The sequence below is a fragment of the Uranotaenia lowii genome, chromosome 3, assembly GCF_029784155.1.
Source record: "Uranotaenia lowii strain MFRU-FL chromosome 3, ASM2978415v1, whole genome shotgun sequence".
Lineage (NCBI taxonomy): Eukaryota > Metazoa > Arthropoda > Insecta > Diptera > Culicidae > Uranotaenia > Uranotaenia lowii.
The window spans coordinates 113,323,036-113,344,303 of NC_073693.1; the positions used below are offsets into that span (position 1 = coordinate 113,323,036).

The 21,268-nt window shown below is 33.0% G+C and overlaps 1 protein-coding gene across 1 annotated transcript in view; it reads right to left on the reverse strand.

Moving 5' to 3' along the window:
- Positions 1 to 20,935, reverse strand: part of LOC129757654 (uncharacterized) — a 119,219-nt gene extending 98,284 nt beyond the window's left edge. The window contains exon 1 of the mRNA XM_055754933.1: positions 20,775 to 20,935. The gene's annotated coding sequence lies outside the window, so the exon portion shown is untranslated. The remainder of the gene's footprint in view (positions 1 to 20,774) is intronic.
- Positions 20,936 to 21,268: the final 333 nt, after the last annotated feature.

The window sequence follows — 21,268 nt, forward strand, 5'->3', positions numbered from 1 at the left end:
ATCCAATAGCTAATATTCATCCATCATTTATCTGAAGATAAGGGCTAAAATAATTGATTTCTCTTGTTTATAAAAAAATGCGCCCGTAAGTATGCAATGTCATAAGGGTTGAGAACAAGCTAAAGATTTTTTTTTTCTGACAATTATAAATTGTGAAATGAGAACAAACATGACCAAAATAGTCAATTAACATTCTATCTTTGGGTTTTGTTTGATTTTTTCCATGGATTAGGGCTTCCTTCGTTCTAATTTTAAGAGCATAGAAACTTGAAGTTACACGCTATTTTTCCAAAAAGATATGGTGAAAATAGGAAAAGGGGATCAAGTATCCCCACTCTCCCCTACATATTAAAAATTTAAAATTTATATAATGAATTGTAATTCAACCCGAGCTACAGAATTTTAATTATAGATTCATGAATGAGGGCTCTAAAACTTCGCACATATAATTCTGAGCTGGAATTAAGATTCGTAAGTCTTATTTTGTACATTGACATTTAAGAATCGTTTAGCTTGTAATTGAGTTTCACAATCAACATAAAATTTCTGAGGAATTCAAGAGAACATTAACATAAAAATTTGCTTGTAATTTCCATATTTAATTTTTTTTAATGAAAAATAGTTTGTACAGTAATAATATAGAGTAAATTTTGAGTTAATTTTTTTAAGTTTTATTTTATGAAAAAACCCTTCTTTTAATAAAAAAAAATCATCCACTGGATTTTCATTATGCGATTGATTTTATCTGCAAAATAATTGCTGTTAAAGAAACATTAACCTGATCTTCACTTGAAAAATCAGCACAAAATTTAATATTTACTCGGTGTATTGTTTAACATTATTATAGGCTTGCCAGATACTTTCAGAAAAAAAGCGGGACATTTATCGAAAAAAGCGGGACACAGCCAAAAAAAAAAGCGGGACTTGAAAAAAGGTAAATTGTTTAGACAAACTTATACGTTTACCATCAGCCATAGAAAGTACACTAAGTTTTGTTTTTAACGCCGACTGATTTCGCTCAGTTTTTCTTACATGACTTCTATTTACACAGGTTTTTTGTCATATGCCCCGTTAAATATTTTCCACCGTTTTTTGCGAATTACAAAGATTGGGAGAAAATATTTCATGTCGTACATGCAAACGGTGAATTTGAAACCGCGTAAAAAATCTGTGTGTAATTTGTATAAAAATTTGTTTGTTTGACAATTTGTTTGAAAAATTGAAAACTCAAGAAAACTTCCATCTTTATATATTTACTTTGAAAAATTGACTCGAAAAGAATGGTGTATAATATAAGGCAGTTTAACTAAGATTCCGGCGGAAAAATTAATCTCAAAACTTCTATAATTTAGAATTCATCACCGAATTCAAATTGAGATTAAAGTTTAATTTTTCCCAGTGTTAGTCAGTCAAATTTGTAAAAGTTCGAAGAGAAAAAGCGGGACATTTTGAGAAAAAAGCGGGACAGCGGGACATCCAACAAAAAAGCGGGACATGTCCCGCTTTTGCGGTACGGATGTCAACCCTACATTATTAATAATGCAGTTTTTTTTATTGATTTATTCTGATCGATGACTAAAATTTTTTAGAATTGGCAAAACAGTTTGGAAGTTTGGGCTAGTTGATTTGAGCATAACATAAGTTTTGTTTTTTAAAGAAATTGAAGGCCCTCCGAAAGAAAATTTATATTATGCTCAAATCAAATAAGTTTGATATACCAAATGAATTCTTAAACAAATTCAAATATTTTAAGCATTGATAAATGCGAATTCCATATTTTGTTACTTAAGGGTTCATTATAAAAATTTAACTCACCTTTTAGGTTTAGTACCAATTTTCTAAAGTTACGATCCATTACGAAAACTTATAACGTAAAAGAACTTGAAAATCAATAAGTACATATGTAGTTACAATCCTAATTTGTTTGATTTTTATAATTCGTGGATTGTTGGATAAATAATCATTGATGAAAATCAATCACCAATCTCATTTTTTTAGATATGTGGTTCTGACAAATTATGGCCTTGTGATATAGCTCAGTTGGTTCCTGAGCCGATGTCCGCTAGTTCGAGCCCAAGATGCTCGCTAAATGCATCTTTGATATAAGTCGCAAATTACATAAAGATGTTAAAACAACTATAATCGAAACTAAATAAATATCTAGTAAATATCTTTATTTTAATATCAAAAACTGTTATCAATCGAAATATCAAAAAAAAATGTGCACACGGTAACACATGTATGCGTCCGATCATGAGCCCAAAGCGTGCCCGGAGACAGGCATCGGCCACGCGCTTCGCTCATAAAGGTCACGCATACGCAAAGACACGCGTGAACAGAAAATTTCCACTGGCAATCATCGCTCGTTCCATAGATTCGCGCTTTTATTCTGCGACCAACAACGGTGAAAGACCGCCCGGGGAAGGTTTGTTTTTTTGTCGCCAATAGCTGATAACGACACTACAACACATCGCAGCGAGACCTCTCAGCTCACCTTAAGCAAGATATCGTTCATCAACATCATCATCATCCAATCCATCCATCCAATTCGGCGGTAGGTATTTAGTCGTGCAAATGTTCCGAATAATTCCTGACGTAACTGGGACGCCGAGTTTCATCAGATCTTTGGACTACTGGCTAGCTGACTGACTATCCTTTGTGCCAGATTTTGAGGTAGTAATTTAACCTGTTATCAGCGGCTACTTTGTAGGAGGTGAAAAAAATGCACGACTTTACTGTGAACCTGAAGAGATAGGTACCTACTCTCTGCCAAAAATCTCAGTCGGCTGAGCTAATTTGGATATTGATAAGGGCGTACGATCGCGAATCTGATTCCGGGGAATGCGTGGCTGGAAGAATACGTCTCGTTTTGCTTTTCTTCTCCTTCGAGAAGGTAATTTGGGACAGATGGACAGACGTAAAAAATCGTTTTATTATGGAGACTTTCCTTGGACTGCAAATAACGTTTTCATTTTGAAGAAATGGTGCGTAAGCCATTTACCACTTTCTGAGAACAAGTAATAAGGCTGGAACAAATATCAATTTCTTATTTTGTCACCCCCCCCTTCGAAATTTCCAAAATCCCGAAGGGGGGAATAAATAAAGTTTGAAGTATTTTAAGTAAATTTCAAATCAAAATTCAAATAACCGAAAGATTACAAGACAAAGAACCAAATTTTGGAAGATGCAAGTTAATTCACATTTTGTATTCTTGATTTTATTGAATTTTTCGATAAAAAAAAATACTTGATTTATAGGTTTTATGCAATAATATAGTATGAAATTTGGTTGCATACAAGCTTTCGTGCAAATTATTCCAATTTATTTGTTTTTCACATTATTTTTTATTGTCCCCCCCCTCGCGATGTTTCAACTCCGAGTGACAAAAGATGGATTTAAAATTTGTTCCGGCCTAAATTAGACCTTACTATCTGATGATGTTTTCCAGCCATTCAAAAATCTAGTTCAAGCTCTGGACTACGCAAATTTTGGGGGCCTATTCTGAGAATCAAGGCATGCAATATTTTGCTCTCAAGCATGTTTTTGTATAATAGATCTGTATTTTGATGCATAGACGAACTCTTTTGAAAACAAACTGTTTTTGATTTTATTTTACAGGCTGACCCTACGTGTTTTACACCTTGCCCCAACATTCGAATATGCCAAAATGATTAAGATTTTTAATTTGAAAGATGACTATTTTCTTCTAAATTAAGCTCCAAGTTTAAGCTTATGAATTTAAAACAACCTATCTTAGAAAAGAGCTGCAGCTTATCTATACAAGATACAAAAAACCCAAGTAATCAAAAGTTTCATGAAAGAATCTCTTAAAAGCTTACTCAGCTTTGTTTAACCTTCCCATGCCGTTCGGGTCAATATGACCCGAAGCGCATATTTAAAATCTCTTTATCATCATTCCAATATACTGAAGAACTTGGAATTTTGACAGACCAAGTATGTTCTATGAAAATAATGATCAAATTAACGTCAAAAAATTGAAATTTGAGTTTTGAAAATCGGTTCATTGGGAAATGAAATACAGCTAAGCAAAGCAGAAATTGGATATCGTTTTTTTAAAGTTAGATTTTTTTCTACCGGAAGATCTGCGATAGCGGTCAAAACTTTCATTGGACCCCAACATATCTATAGACTGACGGATAGATGGATTCTTGACAATTTCAAACATCAATGAAACACTTAAATACAGAAAAGCTGTCAAAAGTTATGAGAATTTTAAAAATAAAATTGATTTTTCGGATTTTTTACTTTCTGAACCAGTTTCTGATAACTTGGTAATACATATCGACTTTATTTTAAAATTTTGAGTAATAAGAACAAATTACCTACACAATGAATATAATATCATCAAAATCGGTTAACATTTACAGCCAGGAGAACGAAATCAAACTACAACTCAAATTTCCTCGAAACGGATATTTTGCGAACGGCATGGGAAGGTTAATGAAGGCGTAGCATTCTATAGTCAGTCTAAAATCTATGTTCTTATCGATACTTTTAAAGTCTATAGTTGAAGCTTAGTAGAAGGCTATTCAGCCTCAACATGAGACCATGAAAACAAAAATTATGATAAAAGATCTATACATTCCCTTACTTTTGAATTTAGTACCCAATTGACCTTGATTTGTGTTGATTTACTTGTGAATTAATTTAATATATACTAACAAATATTTGCATGCATGAAGATTTGAACCTGAACCATCGAGGAGAGAACTGAACACGCTACCTCTTTACCATGGCAAATGCTTAGATTATTGATATTTAGAACACCAATATAAAATAATGTTAGAATTATCGCCGTTTAAAAATATGCTAAATTTAAAAATGTATGCATTTGTATTCACCAAATGATACATCATTTTTTCCAAATCGAATCCAGAGGAAATTCAATCAAACGTGAGTTATTTTAAGTTAAAAGTTTTTTTGTGATACATTTACATTACTTTTTGTTTCCAACTTAAGGTTTAAAAAGAGAACACAATCGGAAGGACTGCATAATTGGTGGAAAACAGAAAATTTCAGAAACCCTTCATAGTTCTCTTAAAACAAATCACAGCTCTTTTAGAACTACGTTATGGAATCTGATAGGAATTTTACTGTGGGAGCTTTCTGTTTCGTGTTTTTTTTCTCATGTTATCACTTACTCTTCCAAGCATTTGGTGATTGGTGAAGATTTCATTTATATAATTTTAAAAATATTTTCATTTTCATATTCAATATATCTTGGCATGAAACTTCCTTCAACCTCAAATTTCTGATGAAATATATACGAAAAAGCATCAAAACATAAGCGCGCCACAAAGAAAATCAAGGTTGACCATATTTTAAGGTTTTTTTTAATTAAAAAATAATAATTTAAGGAACATATCTAGTTTTTAGTATTATAATCTTATTTCCAGCAAAATGGCTTCAATAATTTCGATTGAATTTCACAATAAACAATCAACACAGTTATAAAATTGTTTTATGCCAGTTAGAAAAATGTTGTAATGAAACAATTTTAATAAACAGTTTTAAAATAGTTTTAAGAGAGCTTGATTCACAGCTTCATTTGACGTTTCTCTAAACGGAATACATGCTCATGATGGATTTATCCATTGTTGAGTAAGAGAAGTTTGTCGCAATAAATGAGAATATTTCGATTTGTTGCTTACAAGTTGCCAAATTGAAAAACTGTTTTATTGGAACAGTGAATGTAGGCATGGTAAAACCAAGTGACAGATGATTTGACAATCGAGAAGAACGTATACACGCTTAAACTTTTTTACCTCTTTTTGAGATAGCATAAACTGTTTTGAAAGGATTTTGAGAGATAACTTCGAAAAACGGGCTTTCAAAATGATATAAATTAACACAGATAGATTCATCTGAAAAATGAAAACAACTTTGTTGCAACCGTATTCAAATTTCAAAAGAACCGCAAATCAGTCCACATAATTAATTGCTCAATTCTAAGATTTCTAATAAAAGCACACAGTGAAAAAACGTATTATTAGTAATTCTAAGTATGCTCTTTCAGTTAAAAAAAAAGAGTATTTGTAGTTCATATAACGATGGATACTGTCGACTAACAATTGCAATTGAATCTAGTACAAATGGAGCTCAATCCTGAAGACATAGCCCTCAGAAAAGGCTTCATTCAACGACGAATGAAGAACTTGTTTTATTTATCAATCTCTGTCTCTCACTCACTTAGGTACCTAAAGCAAAATAAAAACAATTTTAGAACTACGACAGTACGTTTGTGATCAGAACAGTTGTTTTTTTTGTTGAGTCAACAATGAAACAGCGAAACAATTGAGGATACGAAATTCTGGAACAAAAATTTGGATGTTATAAACCATTAAAATCTAATATCTTGATTGGACTAACCGTTCATGAGAACTACTGTTCCTTTTCGTTTTGGTCTTACGTACTTTCGATCTTGTTTCCATATCTACGGCTTCAAATAAATAATAAATTAGATATTCTCTGGCGGGACGCAGTTGAATCACACAGTTAAATTTGTTTGACTTTACATGGAAATGAATATGTACTCACACATGCACACTTCCCAATGATGCCTCAGCCCGAACTTCGAAATATGAGCTATCAACATATTTTTTTAAAGGGCGCTCTTGAAATGAGATTTTTCTAGGACTTTTATCGGTGCATACTATTAATAATAGCGTTAATTAAATCGTTAGTATACTGTTTGAAGAAAAGTTTTCCCATAAAACTGTCATAACAGTTTTTAACAGTTACATAACCTAACAATATATTCAAAATACAATCATTTCGGAATTTACGATTCAGGCAACGTATTTTACAATTTCTATAATCGTTTGATAAACGTTTTTTCACGCTTCATCAAATCGTCGTTTTAAGATTTAAGAAATCGTTTGGTTATAATCCTCATTTTCGCGGGCTATTATTTAGCTTTGAGGCCAGGCTTTTGATGACAAAAAAGATCTATTCCAAAACAGTCTGAGGTTATTTGATAACAAAACATACTTGTTATTTAAAGATAATTGACCATCCTCATAGTTAAAAAGAAAACAAAACAAATAGTTGCATGAATGCCTTTTGTCAAGCAATAAATCGAAATATTCTTATTTATTGCGACAAACTTCTCTTACTCAACAATGGATAAATCCATCATAAGCGTGTATTTCATTCAGAGAAACGTCAAATGAAGCTGTGGTTCAAGCTCTCTTAAAACTATTTTAAAACTGTTTATTAAAATTATTTTATTACAACATTTTTCTAAGGGCCTAAAACAATTTTAAAACTGTTTCAAAACTGCTTTAAGATTTTCAATATTATCTTACTAAACGCCATGTGGATTGTGAAATTCAATCAAAATTTTTGAAGCCATTTTGCTGAAAATAAGATTATAATACTAAAAACGAGACATTTTCAACAAATTTGACAACGTTTGCGGTACTACTTGTTGTATAGGTATTGCGTATTCAGAGAAAAATTGGATTCACGCAACGGTAGTTAGACTCGAAATTTGACAACCGTAATTTGACAGCTCGATTGATGGGCTGCATTTTTGTCAGTGTAACCGAGTAACACTAAGAAAATAATCATCTGATATCTGAGGCTTCTTTTCTGGTGGTGTTTTTTGTTGTCCTTTGATAAAGAGTAGCATATGCGAATAAAAAGGTAGGTAGAAGTGAAATATGATCAAAATCGCTTTCAGGTATGGCGCTTTTGAGAGCAGAAATGGAGAAGCATGCGTCTCCTAATACAATTGCCCATTGTTTGTATGGGTACTATTTTTTGGGACTGCAAAAAGTAGAGCTTGCCAAAATTTACAACAACAACAACAACCGGAAATTGGGTTAGCAAGTTTGAACTGAACGGAACGGTTAACAGATGTAACAGGGAAAAAATCTTTTTAAAATTTTCCGACACAGAGCGGAAGTGGATCGTTCAACAATTCCAACAACAACAACGATTGCTCCACCGAAAAAATCATTTTCATTAGAAGTAGGGTTAGTTGCCCTACTTTGGACCCTTTAAGCGGTGGTTTTTAAATAATCACGCTTTTCTCATAAACAAACGGGAGCTTTCTATCTTCAAAGAAATTTCTTTATAGTTCATTTTCTTATCTACAAGTTTCAATGAGAATTTTCAACATAGGTTTCGCCTTTATTGAAAGATTTGCATAGATATTGATGATCAAAATTTCCATCTTTGAACCTACTGTTCCTATTTTGGAACTGTACTGGTACCTTCAATTGGACCTATATCTAAAATTCTTATAAAATATATGATTTTTCGAAAATAAATAAACAAATTCATTAAAAGTGTAATCTTTAAGGGGGGGGTAGGGTCTAACACTTTCAAAAAATCGATTTTTTTATTTTTTTATATTCTTATTGTAAAACATTTCAAGAATGTTGTGTCAAATTTTCAAGTCAATTGAAGCAAAACTGTAGAAGTTATAGGCCTTTATCTCCTCCTATCTAATACTGCAAGAAAGCAAGAGCAGAAACTTCAAACGCGTTTTTCTCGAAAGCACATTTTTAAAGTCCGTGGACATCGGCATTTGAAAACTACTTATCCGATTCTTTTCAAATTTGGAACATATTTTCTACATATAAAATACCAGACCCCAACGTTTTTCTTTTTTGATTTTTTTACTTTGGGGAGATTTTAGAGGTGAAAAATGGCGGATTTTTAAGTGAAAAATCGTAGTTTTTACTTCAAACAGCCACAAAAATTTCATAAAAATATTTTTAAGTTAAATAAAAACGTTGGGGTCCAGAAAAACATCTATTAAAAATATTTTGCTCTGATTTTTTGACTTCAGATGATTCTGTGCTGAGATACAGTGTCCACCGCAAATCCTGTTTTCTAAAAAGCATCCTCGAAAATGCTCCGTCACAGGCTCATTTTTCAATATTTTTCTACGAAAAAATTACTTAATGTTCTTTTAACAATGCTTTGTATAATGCAAAAAATTTGAATACATTTGTTTGAACGATAGCTCGCGAAAAAAATTGAGAAAATGGTGTTTTTTTATACCCGTTAGACAGTGTTCGGCACAAAAGCGCTAAGCCGCTAATCGCTAATTAATCCGCTAACTTTTTGTTAGCGGTTTAATTTTGCCGCTAAGTTTTGATTGATCTAACGAATTAGAAAGTTCCGCTTTTTTTTTGTTCCGCTAATTGAAGACCGCTAACTCCCATATATGCTATACATGCTGGCCTGCGGATCCGAGACCGACCGAACCCGCTTGTCCAGTAATAACAAGGTCACGATCGACGGCGACGAGCTGGAGATAGTCGAAGACTTTGTCTATCTCGGCTCACTGGTGACCGCAGACAATGACACCAGCCGTGAGATCCGGAGGCGAATTATCAGCGGAAGTCGTGCCTACTATGGACTCCACAAGCAACTGCGGTCGAGAAGACTTAGCCCTCGCACGAAGTGTAACCTGTATATGACGCTCATTAGACCGGTTGTTCTCTACGGGCACGAGACATGGATATTGCTCGAGGAGGACCTGCGTACACTCGGAGTATTCGAGCGACGAGTGTTAAGAACCATCTTTGGCGGCGTACAGGAGAACGGAGTGTGGAGGCGAAGGATGAACCACGAGCTCGCGCGCCTCTACGGCGAACCCAGTATCCCGAAGGTGGTGAAGGCTGGCCGGATACGCTGGGCGGGACATGTTGCGAGAATGCCGGACGACTGTCCTGCAAAACAGGTGTTCGCTACGAATCCGGTAGGAACAAGACGAGCGGGGGCGCAACGAGCGAGGTGGTTAGACCAAGTGGAGCGTGATCTGGCGAACGTGGGGTGCCCGAGAAATTGGAGAACGGTTGCTATGAACCGAGTGAATTTTAGGAATTATGTTCGTCAAGTTATGTCGTGAGACGGAATACTATGTAAATAAAATAATAACTCCCATATATTTGTATCCCCTCCTATTTGTATCCCATCCTATTTGTATCAATCTCTCGAATTTTCAATGATAGAATAAATTTTTTGTCATTTACCAATTGAGGTGACATAATTCGATTCATTGGAGAAATGCGTACTGAAATTAGAGAAAAGATATATTAAGTGTCATTTTCTCCTCTTTTTCCACACAACATTTACAGAAGAAGATGACAATAAATGGTGTTAAACAATATAAAACTATTTTTAAAATCCCTTAATCAGCTTTTGTTTTAAAGAGGTTGAGATATTTACTTTTCACAATACAGTTTTTTTTAGAGATTTTACAGATCAGTTTATGAAAAAATAAGATAAAATCACCATAGAATGAATTGACATTTTTAAGTTGTTAATAGTTCATTGTAGCCTTCGTTTTAAGTTCAAATAGACTTTGTAAAAATGTTAACGTTTGACAATACTCCAGCAAGTTTAAAAAAAGGGGAAAACAGGTTAAAGATTTTTAATGAGGATCATTTAATAAAAACGCAAAAAAGTTAATGCTTGCACAAAAGATTGTTAGCAACAAAATTACATACTATCTGCTTAGCACAAAACCGATAAATCGAGTAAATTTTGATCCAAATTTAAAAAAAAAAATTGCTCCCATCGTCTATCTCTACAGCTTGTTTTTCATTCTGGTAATTGTTGAAACATTCGGATATTTTTTGTTTTATTTATTATTAATGTCTTTGATAGTAATCACACAAACATATCTTAAACTAAACATGTATTAATTTCTAGAACTACGTATACTATTCTTAAATATATCTTTGGAAATGTTAAAGTTAAAAACGTTTGACACTTCATTGAAAACACGACAACAGTTATACAGAGGATGATTTTGTGCGAAGACGGTGCGGCTGTATGGTATCCACAGAAAGTTCTGTTGACGAAGTCGTCTAGCTGGCGCGTGAATGTTAATGTTTTGCAGCAATTGGGGACAGTCTATATTATTCGTTAACAAGTCAAAAACGAACATTCTTTGAATGTACGTTCGCCTCCAGCGAAGGGTTTCAAGAGATATCAGATTGCATCTTTCTGCATATGGTGGCAGTCGAACGGCATCATTCCATGGCAATCGACGGAGTGCAAATCGTAGGAACCTCTTTTGTACCCTTTCCAGTCGTTCGATTTGTACTGCCTGATGAGGGGTCCAAACTGCCACGGCATATTCTAAAACGCTACGCACCAGAGCACAGAAAATCGCTTTCAGACAATAAATATCTTCAAAGTCTTGGTAGATCACAGAGAGAAGTTAAAATTCCAATCTTTGACAGTCATGTTTTGCTGCTTGTAAAAAAAATTGATCAATTTATCAATTTTCTCGAAATGAAATACTTTAAATTGTATTTTTTCCCGCTTGGGGAGTTGAAAAAACCGAAGGGGGGAAAGGCGTTACAAAAGAAGAATTTGATATTTGTTCCAGCTAGTTAGCGATTAGCGTTTTAAGCTTAAAGCGATAATTTTTTTGGCACATTTAGCGTATTTAATTAGCGTTCGCTAACTTTGAATGATTTAGCGATTTAACTAGCGGCGCTAATTTTTCAGTTAGCGATGCCGAACACTGCCGTTAGACCCTACCCCCCCCCTTAATTAAATATTACCATAAAAAATATTACAGCTTTTTAACGACTAAAAAAACTTACATTTCTGTCATGAATATTTTAAACACTTTTGCTCCCCGTCAGCTCTATCAGCAGAAAAATAGCTCAAATTTTTATATGTCTACTAACTTATAGTTTATTTGCGTAAAGCTAACAAAAAATGTAAGATATATTCAATATTGGTTCTGATCTATGCCCCAATTAAAAATTCGCACTTTTGTTAATTTGTTAATTTGTTTTTGTGATGTTAGGTCTAAAAATGGAACATCAAAGTCAAAGTCTCCTATATTTGGATCCTTTACAAATATTCCGGGTTTTCCATTGATTTTCATTTATTTTAGGAAAAATAGGTAATCTGGTTCATATTCTCCATAGTGAAAGTAATAACCCTTTAAATATTGGCTTGGACACTAAAAAAACGTGATTTTTCCTTATTTTCTCTCATTTCTCAAAACGCACCCCACTAATTGAGCTGTCTAATTTACCAGAGAATAGGAGGCAAAATTTTATGAGAAAGACTTTTTATGTCAAAAAGCGGCATGGAAGGATTAGGAAGAATAAGAGTTCATTGTGCACATAGCAGCATATTTATCCTTTGCCAGCAAAATGAATTATTTACAATTTTCGGCATTTTAGGACTAAAGTAGGCTCTAGGACCAAAGTAGGAGCACTATTCAATGAAATTCCCGATTGCACAGATGTCGATCACATTTGATTCCATTTTATTATTTTTATATTTTTTACGTCCGTTGTATGCGTTGTTCGGTAGAAATTAAGAAACCAAATGTTTTCAAATTGTTTGTTTAATTGAATAAATGTTTCTAAAATATCAATGGTTTTCTTTAAATAAAAGATATTGAAAAAAAATCTGAAAAATGTTTTGGGTTGGTTTAGGCATCCATTTTTTTTTTTAAATCAGTGGTTGTTTCAGTTGTTTTATCACGAAAATAAGTAATAAAAAAACATTTCATGTTAATTGTAGAGTATTTGTTGAAATATATTTTGTTCTACAACAACTATAAGAGTTAATATTTTTATAACTCAATTTGCTACGGAATGGTAAATATGTAAGGCTGAAGTCAACTTTTTTACTGCAAATTAATGGAATTTGATTTTTTCATGAGACGTCGAAAACAATCCCTTCACTATATTTTTTTGTAATTATGACATGGGCTATAAATGATTCTGAACAAAGTGATGCTTGTTCCGTCGCGTTTCTTGACGTGTCTTTCTTATTATACCATCCGCTTTAAAGTTAGAAAATAAATCCCTTAATACTATAATTTTTTATAAATAAACAAATAGATTGGTTCCCGTTTTGTTTTTCAAATCAATGATTCGATACATTTCTTTTCTAAGTAAATGTGATAAATCATTTAAGAATTGGTAAAATGCATTGAAAACGGATTTAAATGTCACTGCATCATTCATAATTGACTTTTAAACAAAGGTTTTTTTTTGCCCGCAAAAACTCATAAATATAATCTGAATTGTTTGTTTCAGTGCAACAGCTTTGACGTCTTGCGGTAGTTTTTCTTCTTCTTTTGTAAGAGTTGCAAAAATCCAACTTTTCTCTGTAGGAGCAATAATGAATTTCAATGCAAAACAAAAATAGCAGCATTTGAGCAAATTAATATCTATGTTCCTTAAATTATTATTTTTTAATTAAAAAAATCCTCAAAATGTGGTCAACCTTGATTTTCTTTGAGGCGCGCTTATGCTTTGAACGCTTGTTTTAAAAGTGCATTAAGTGCTTTATTAAAACAGGTACCAAAGCCCTAATGAAAGCTTTAGCAATACTTTTGCAACTTTTATACAGCAATCTGAAGATAGTGTTTTATTTAAGTTTTAGCAAAACTTTCAGGGTTTTTTTTTAAAACACAAGACTCATGAAACATTCCCTATGTTACAAGAAAACAGTTTTAAAAATTCGATGCCATGAAAAAGTCTTCATAAAATAATAATAAAACTAAAAAAAGCGAATTGGTTTTATCTGTGTTACTTAGGAAGTGATTCGGTTTGTAAGAATTGAAAATTCTGAAAGTTTTAAAACAATCTGTGAATAACATTTCGAAGCTTATCTTTTAGTTTTATTTCATCTGTTCATTTTTATTAAATCAATTGATTTATATGTTGTTTCAGTTCGTGTGTATCGATATCAGATCCAGCAGTCGACCGATGGAGCTCGACATATGCGCATGCTGGAGTCTATTCCGTCACGTTCACCGTGGTGTAACTTGTGAATTCAAGTCCCTTCGGTGAGCCGTTGTGTATCATTTTCGAGATATTCATGCTATTTACGGCTTATATTCTTTCTTTCTCATATCTCATGTTTCTTTAATACTTTCCATCACCTTTGAAAATGTAATAATTTTCAGGTAATTTGGTAGTTTCCCAGGATGACAGAAAGCCCAGGATTTTTCGTATAGTTTATTTTCTATATGTTTTCTGTTGTTTCATCTTAATTTTTTTAAACTCCATTTAATTCGATATTTAATTTTTCAAAATAGTTTAAAAAAACTTGTCTGAAAGTTCCAAATTAAACTTCTTTTAGATTTGGCATTGTATTTTATAAAAAGTTTGGATACTTTAATTGAATTTATACTAATTAGAGTGCCTTTTAAAAATCGTTTTGGTAGCCAACTCCTCACGCTGCATGTTTGAATTTGAAAGATATACCGTCAACTGAGGCATCATGCAACACTTTTCAACTTCAATGGTTTCTAAAAACTTAATGTCCACAGATAAGCATACCGCTTGCACTTCGAAAGTTTTAAGGATGATCGAACATCAAATTGACGTAGTCAGAAAAAATATTGGTTTCACCAGTTATTCTGAAATTCATAAAACAAATGCGATTTTCACCCTGCTAAGACAAAGGGGTAAGTTGTTATAAACTTTGTTTTAGTAAAAAATCAAATGAAAACGTTGAAAATTTATAGGGTTTGTTATATTTGTGATAACATAACGCATGAAGGACCAATTGCAGTAATTTTTGTTTTTGTTCGAATTAAATTTCACATTTTTTCTGTCAAAAATGTTTTTAAAGAGAAAGCATAAGGGTGCTGTATACATTTAGGGGAAAAAATACTACAAAAAATTCTACTAGCTTAAATCATAAAAATTAATGTTCGGATCGATGAAATTTTGAAATTAACAAACGTGTGGTACAAAACAATCATACTCCAGCATATGGAAACGAGATTTGAAAGGTGATTTGATTTGCATTTTGATTCATTTTAGGCCAGACTGGTAACTGAATTATAAAAATATTTATTCAAAGAAAATGAAAATTGTTCGAAAAATATTTTTACACCAACAGTGTTGGTATAGGATAATAAAAGCAACATAAAGTTTGTAGGTGATACCATTAAGGGGGGGGTAGGGTCTAACACTTTCAAAAAATCGATTTTTTTATTTTTTTTATTTTCTTATTGTAAAACATTTCAAGAATGTTGTGTAAAATTTTCAAGTCAATTGAAGCAAAACTGTAGAAGTTATAGGCCTTTATCTCCTCCTATCTAATACTGCAAGAAAGCAAGAGCAGAAACTTCAAACGCGTTTTTCTCGAAAGCACATTTTTAAAGTCCGTGGACATCGTCATTTGAAAACTACTTATCCGATTCTTTTCAAATTTGGAACATATTTTCTACATATAAAATACCAGACCCCAACGTTTTTCTTTTTTGATTTTTTTACTTTGGGGAGATTTTAGAGGTGAAAATGGCGGATTTTTAAGTGAAAAATCGTAGTTTTTACTTCAAACAGCCACAAAAATTTCATAAAAATACTAGCAGGCCCGGTAAACTTCGTCTTACCATGTTCAACTTGGTGTCCATTTTCCATTGTTCCTAGTTTTTTTTTAGATTTCCCTCCTTTCCTTTCCTCGAATCGACCCGCTTAATTCTATCAAAATAAAACCTAAGAATTTTAACTCAATTCTACGGGTCTTATAAATCCACTTTTTGTTACTCGTTCCATAAATAACTATATGTTGATAACATTGGGTGACAGCCAAAAAATGGTTGTACTCCATTTACCCGAAAACCATTGCCCAGAATGAAAAATCTCCAGAATTCCAATCGCCAGAAAGAACCATTCCCCAGAATTTTTTTCCCCAGACGAACCATTCCCCAGAAAAATTTTCGCTAGAATGTGCCATTTCCCAGAAATTTTTTCACCAGAATGAACCATGTACCAGAAATTTTTTCGCCAGAAGTACCATTTCCCAGAAAATTGAAAACATTTATCCTTACTAGAAATTATTTAAAAAAAAAAAAAGGAATTGTTACAAAAAAATGGGGTTTCATAACTTTATTCTTTTGCGGCAAAGCCGCAACCAACGAGGATGAAGGGGCTGAGGCGGCACAAAGCCGCCGAGGCTCCCAAATCCGAGGAGGCCGCCGACCCGCCGTCGGAAGCGGCGGCCCTAAGACATTGGTCTAGGTCTGCCGGGGCTTCCTAGGTCTGCGTGAAAGCTAGGGGTGATCCCTTAGCCCCGTCCGCCACGCGACAGCGTGAAGGACAAAACGTCTTTCAAGTTCGAACGCGCAGCGTGAGGAGTCGGATACCAAAACGGTTTTTTAAAGGACCATGGTAAGCATTGAATCAATCAAAGTACCCAAACCATAAACAAAGCACAATATTGGTTCTAAAATAAATTTAGTTGAAAAATTTCAAAATCGTAGTTTCATTTAAAAAATCATTTGGAAAAAATTAATTTCGAATCATATGAAATATACAAGAATTCATTAGAAAAAAAAAAACAAATAAAAATACTAGGGGGAAAAATCTGGGATTTGTGCCATTCGGGTAAATGTTCCATTCTGGGGACAAAAATTCTGGGAAATGGTCCATTCTGGGAAAAAAAATTCTGGTAAATGGTGCATTCTGGGGAATTTTTTTCTGGGAAATGGTTCATTCTGGGGTTTGATTTCGGGTATTTGTCATTCTGGGAAAAATTCATTCTGGGCAATGTTTTTCGGGTAAATGGGATACAATCCCAAAAAATAGTCTGGGGTTTCTCAGCTGATTTAGACTAATTTTTGTGTCCTGAGTTAGAATATCACATTGATTTTGCTGTATCAGGTCAACTTTTTGGGGAAAAATTCAAAAAATTCACTTTTTTTGTTCACTTTTTGGCAAAACTATAGAACACTACAAATTATTTGAAAAGAAAAGTTTATTCAATGATAACACTGGGTGACAGTCAAAAAATAGTCTGGGGTTTCTCAGCTGATTCAGACTAATTTTTGTGTCCTGAGTTAGAATATCACACTGATTTTGCTGTATCAGGTCAACTTTTTTGGCGAAAAATCGACTTTTAAAAATTTATGTATTCTAATATCCTGACCTGATTGAACAAAACCATGGTCATTTTCGGACTCAGGGCGTCAATATTAGTCTAATTCAGTTGGAAAACCCTGGACTATTTTCAAAAAATCTTTTTTTGTTACTCAGTGTAATATGTATGATTCATTTGTTGTATTCCATTTAGTAGATTTATTCCGTTTTGTTCGACTTCACATTAAGGTTAAAACCGAAAAAAAAGTTTCTCATTTATTGAAATATATTGCGCCTGGATCTTTTTTAAAAAAGAATTTTGTATATTGAGACAACTTTTGGAGAATTTGCCGAATATTTTGCCTAACGCAGCGCTTTCATCTCCCAATTAGCTTTGGATTTAGAGCTGAAGAAATAAAAAAAATAAGAAAAGATTTTTTACTAACCATTTTCAAACAGCTTTTTATTCACCATTCTCATCCTTCGAAGAAGTTTGAATTGAAATCCATATTTTCACTAAAATCATGTTCAAAAAAGTTTCGCATGATTCTTAACTTATAGACTTTACACATTTCAATTTTAAGTGTTCCCAAACAGCACTTGTCATGACATTAAATCTGTCTATTTTGTATACAGCAAATTCCTTTTTTTTTATTTATTCAAGCAAAAAATGCAAATTAATTCCTTTGAACTTTAACCCAATGAATCAAAGAAACGATTGGTTTTGAAAAGAAGAAAAAATATGTTAAGATATGTTCACGCATTAGTTTAAAGATTCTAATTGAAGCATTGCGATGTTCTGATTTCAAAATTTCCTGAACATTATTGGTGGTGATCTGCGGTTTCATGAAGGATTATGTAATATTTTTTAAACTTTATAACATTTAATTGAAAAGCAGATTTTTTAAATTTATTAGATCTAAAAGAAATAATCTGCTCAGGCTTCGTTGTTTTCATGAGTTCATTTTGTTTCCTGGAAATTATCATATAAACAAAACCTTAATAAAAATTAGATGTCTTTTTAACTGTAAATCTTAATTTTAAAAATGAAACCTCGGGGCAAATGCAAACGAATATCACCACAGTTCAACTTTCATATTCGCTGAAAAAATTAATATTTTCAAAAAAAATATTAATTATGTCGACAAAAAGAAATACCGAAGTATACATTTGTCCCATTTATTGGGGCAAGTGAAAACACATTGGTCTTTTTCAGATGCGTCAGAGAAAAGACTTTGAAATGAATTTAATACTTGTTCTTGTTTGTCTGTTTTATCAACTTTCATCGATATATCCTAAGTTTTTCTCCGGAATAAATTAATGCTCACTGAATGCTGTTCAACCAAAAGACCTTGATTTACAAAGACCTTTATAATAATTTTGAATATCCGCTTCAGATTCAACACTCGGGATATATACTATCTGGCCATTTGGGAGATAAAATTCTAAAATAGTAGATGTTTCATTGCTAAATGGCGCGTTTTCACTTATTTCCCCTAAGAAATTACAGCAATAAATATTATTTTTAACACTTTCAGGTCATATTAGAAGTTCATCATAAAAATCTGCTGCCCCTGGAATATCAATCAAAAAAACTTTTCAACAAAAAAGTGAATCAAATGTCTCTTCTATGTAGCGAAAATATGTAAAACAAAAACACACTTTTCATGTTAAGAACGTACTTAATTTGTGTGTAAACAAACAGTAAATGTGTTTACAGTTTTTTGGTGAATGATTTAAAAAAAAGTTGAGTTTGAGTTTATTAAATCATATTGTTTTCTTGGGCCCAACAATCTTTAGATGAAGAAATAATGTATACATTTTTTGTAAAAGTTAAAAGTTTGCACTTGCTCTAGTCTACTTTCTTAATTGAAAATTTTTCCGGAAAATGCATATCCTCACTTTTTGTTATTTAAAGGTAGATTATTTTATTGATAAATCCAACTTGCGTTTGCAGAAAATCAAACTTCAATTCTATCTAATCTATTTCAAAGGACAGACTCTTGTTCTGTTAATGTGTTTAGCGTTCTAGGCGTATTGGATTATACGAAATTGAATGTGAAGCTTCCCAATTTCTTTTTTTCAAACGTCCGCAAACATTATTTCATATGCATCATTACCAAATTCATATTTTTTGGACAACAATTTACTACTTAAATTAGCACGAATTAAAAATGCTTTTAATATTTAAAATCGTTTAGATGGTTTTGGTTTTGATTCGATCGATAAAATATCAACCCGTGTCACATCTAGGCATCATTTATTACCATGTTCTGTGTACAAATAAGTAAGGAAAAAACCCATCTAGGTTGCATATCGCCCCCACGTGCATAAGAAATACAGGTACCTTCTTGGTTGAGAAACAGGCGCCTAATTTTTAAATTTTTCCAGCGATCAATGAACAGTATGCTTTGGTTATTATTATCTTGCAACGACGTTTGCTCGCGACGCCTCGTTTATGGAGACGAATAACAAACCCATCAAAGAAAAGAAAATCTCTAAAATCGGATGCCTGTCTTTTCAATTTTAGTTTTTGGCAAAACGAAATTTATATGTTTTATTCGATCGGCAAGATGTCAATCTGTGTCACGTCTAGGCGTCATTAATAACCATGTGCTCTACAATAGAGCTAGGAATCAAGAAGAAAAAATCACATAGAGGCTTCATATCGCCACCACTTGCATTGAAAATATGCTTGGTTGAGAAATACGCGCCAAAATATTCTCACTGATCAGTATACTATGCCATGGTTACTATCGTCTCGCGACATTGGCTCGCGACGCCTCGACCTTGGAGACGAAAAACAAACCGCCCAAAGTAAAGAAAATCTGGAAAAAATGGATGTCATGACTTTAATTTGATTCAAATAACTACAAATTTAATTATTGCGGACAATTGATGCGAATTTTTGTTATTTTTTTTCGATATAAACCGATTCGCATGGCTACAGAATATTCTAAAAATAATTTAATTCGAATCGTTTGGGTCATTTCGGAGGAGTAGTACTACAAACACCGTTACAAGAGAATTTTATATAATAGATTTTTTAGTTAAATAAAAACGTTGGGGTCCAGAAAAACATCTATTGAAAATATTTTGCTCTGATTTTTTGACTTCAGATGATTCTGTGCTGAGATACAGTGTCCACCGCAAATCCTGTTTTCTAAACGGCATCCTCGAAAATGCTCCGTCACCGGCTCATTTTTCAATATTTTTCTACGAAAAAATTACTAAATGTTCTTTTAACAATGCTTTGTATAATGCAAAAAATTTGAATACATTTGTTTAAACGATAGCTCTAGAAAAAAAATCGTGAAAATGGTGTTTTTTTATACCCGTTAGACCCTACCCCCCCCCCCCCCCCCCCTTAAGCCAATCCGTCATATTGGTAAAGTTTTTTACGGCATCGAAAAATGTAAAAATTTGAGTATCTATTGCTCGATTTTCTATAATAATCAACAACTTTAAAAAAGCTACTACACGATGTGGGTAACTATGTGATGATCAATTGGTTATCATTAAAAAATAACTTTATTTTAAAATTATATCGAAATAAAAATTGAGTTTAAGTATTGTGGTATACAAATGTTGCATCTAACCTTGCATTTGCATGATGACCCGTTTGACGGTACGTTAAGAAATAAGATGTGAACTATGAATCCCACTGCTCATTAAACATTTGGGCATTGAGAAACTGAAAAGTCTGCATATTTTTAACACAGTAAAACAATAAATTACAGATTTTAAAAATAAGTATTAGGTGCCCACTCACTTATCATTGACTTATTCAATGGTGATTCCAAACTGAAAACTGACAGCTTATCGTGACTAAACCTACTTTTTTTTATCTCAAATTATTTTCATCCGCCTCAGGTACAGTTCAGGAAATTTAATCTAAAACTCCGACCAGAACGAAAAATAACAATCACTTACCAGATGAGGTCGACATGGTTTTTACACGATTTCACCGCACTTGAACAATTCAAACTACACAGGATCAAAAGGATTCCTCCAACATTTGACTACGCCACCCAGGTGAAACGCATTCTCCAAAAATCCACTTAACTGCCTGACAAAACTCCAATGCACTTCCGTTTATGTCAAAAGAATGATTTGAATTAAATCGCCGCTTCATAATGATCTCTAAATCTGAACCGGTTGAATCTGACGGAATGACCACACGCGGATTTCTTGGAGGTAAATTTAAAAAATCGACCTAACTAATAGTGATCATTGTCAGGATGATGAGCTGCGCGCCTTACTGCGGCATGAAAGCATAACCAAAATAGAACCAACAATAAGATCCCACGCGAAAGGAATGGAAAATACTGCTGCCATACAAACGGTGAACGAAAAGAAAATATGGGAAAAAACGGGACGAACAACAAAAATAAGCCGTGTGTAGCAGAAGGTGATCGAAATCCACC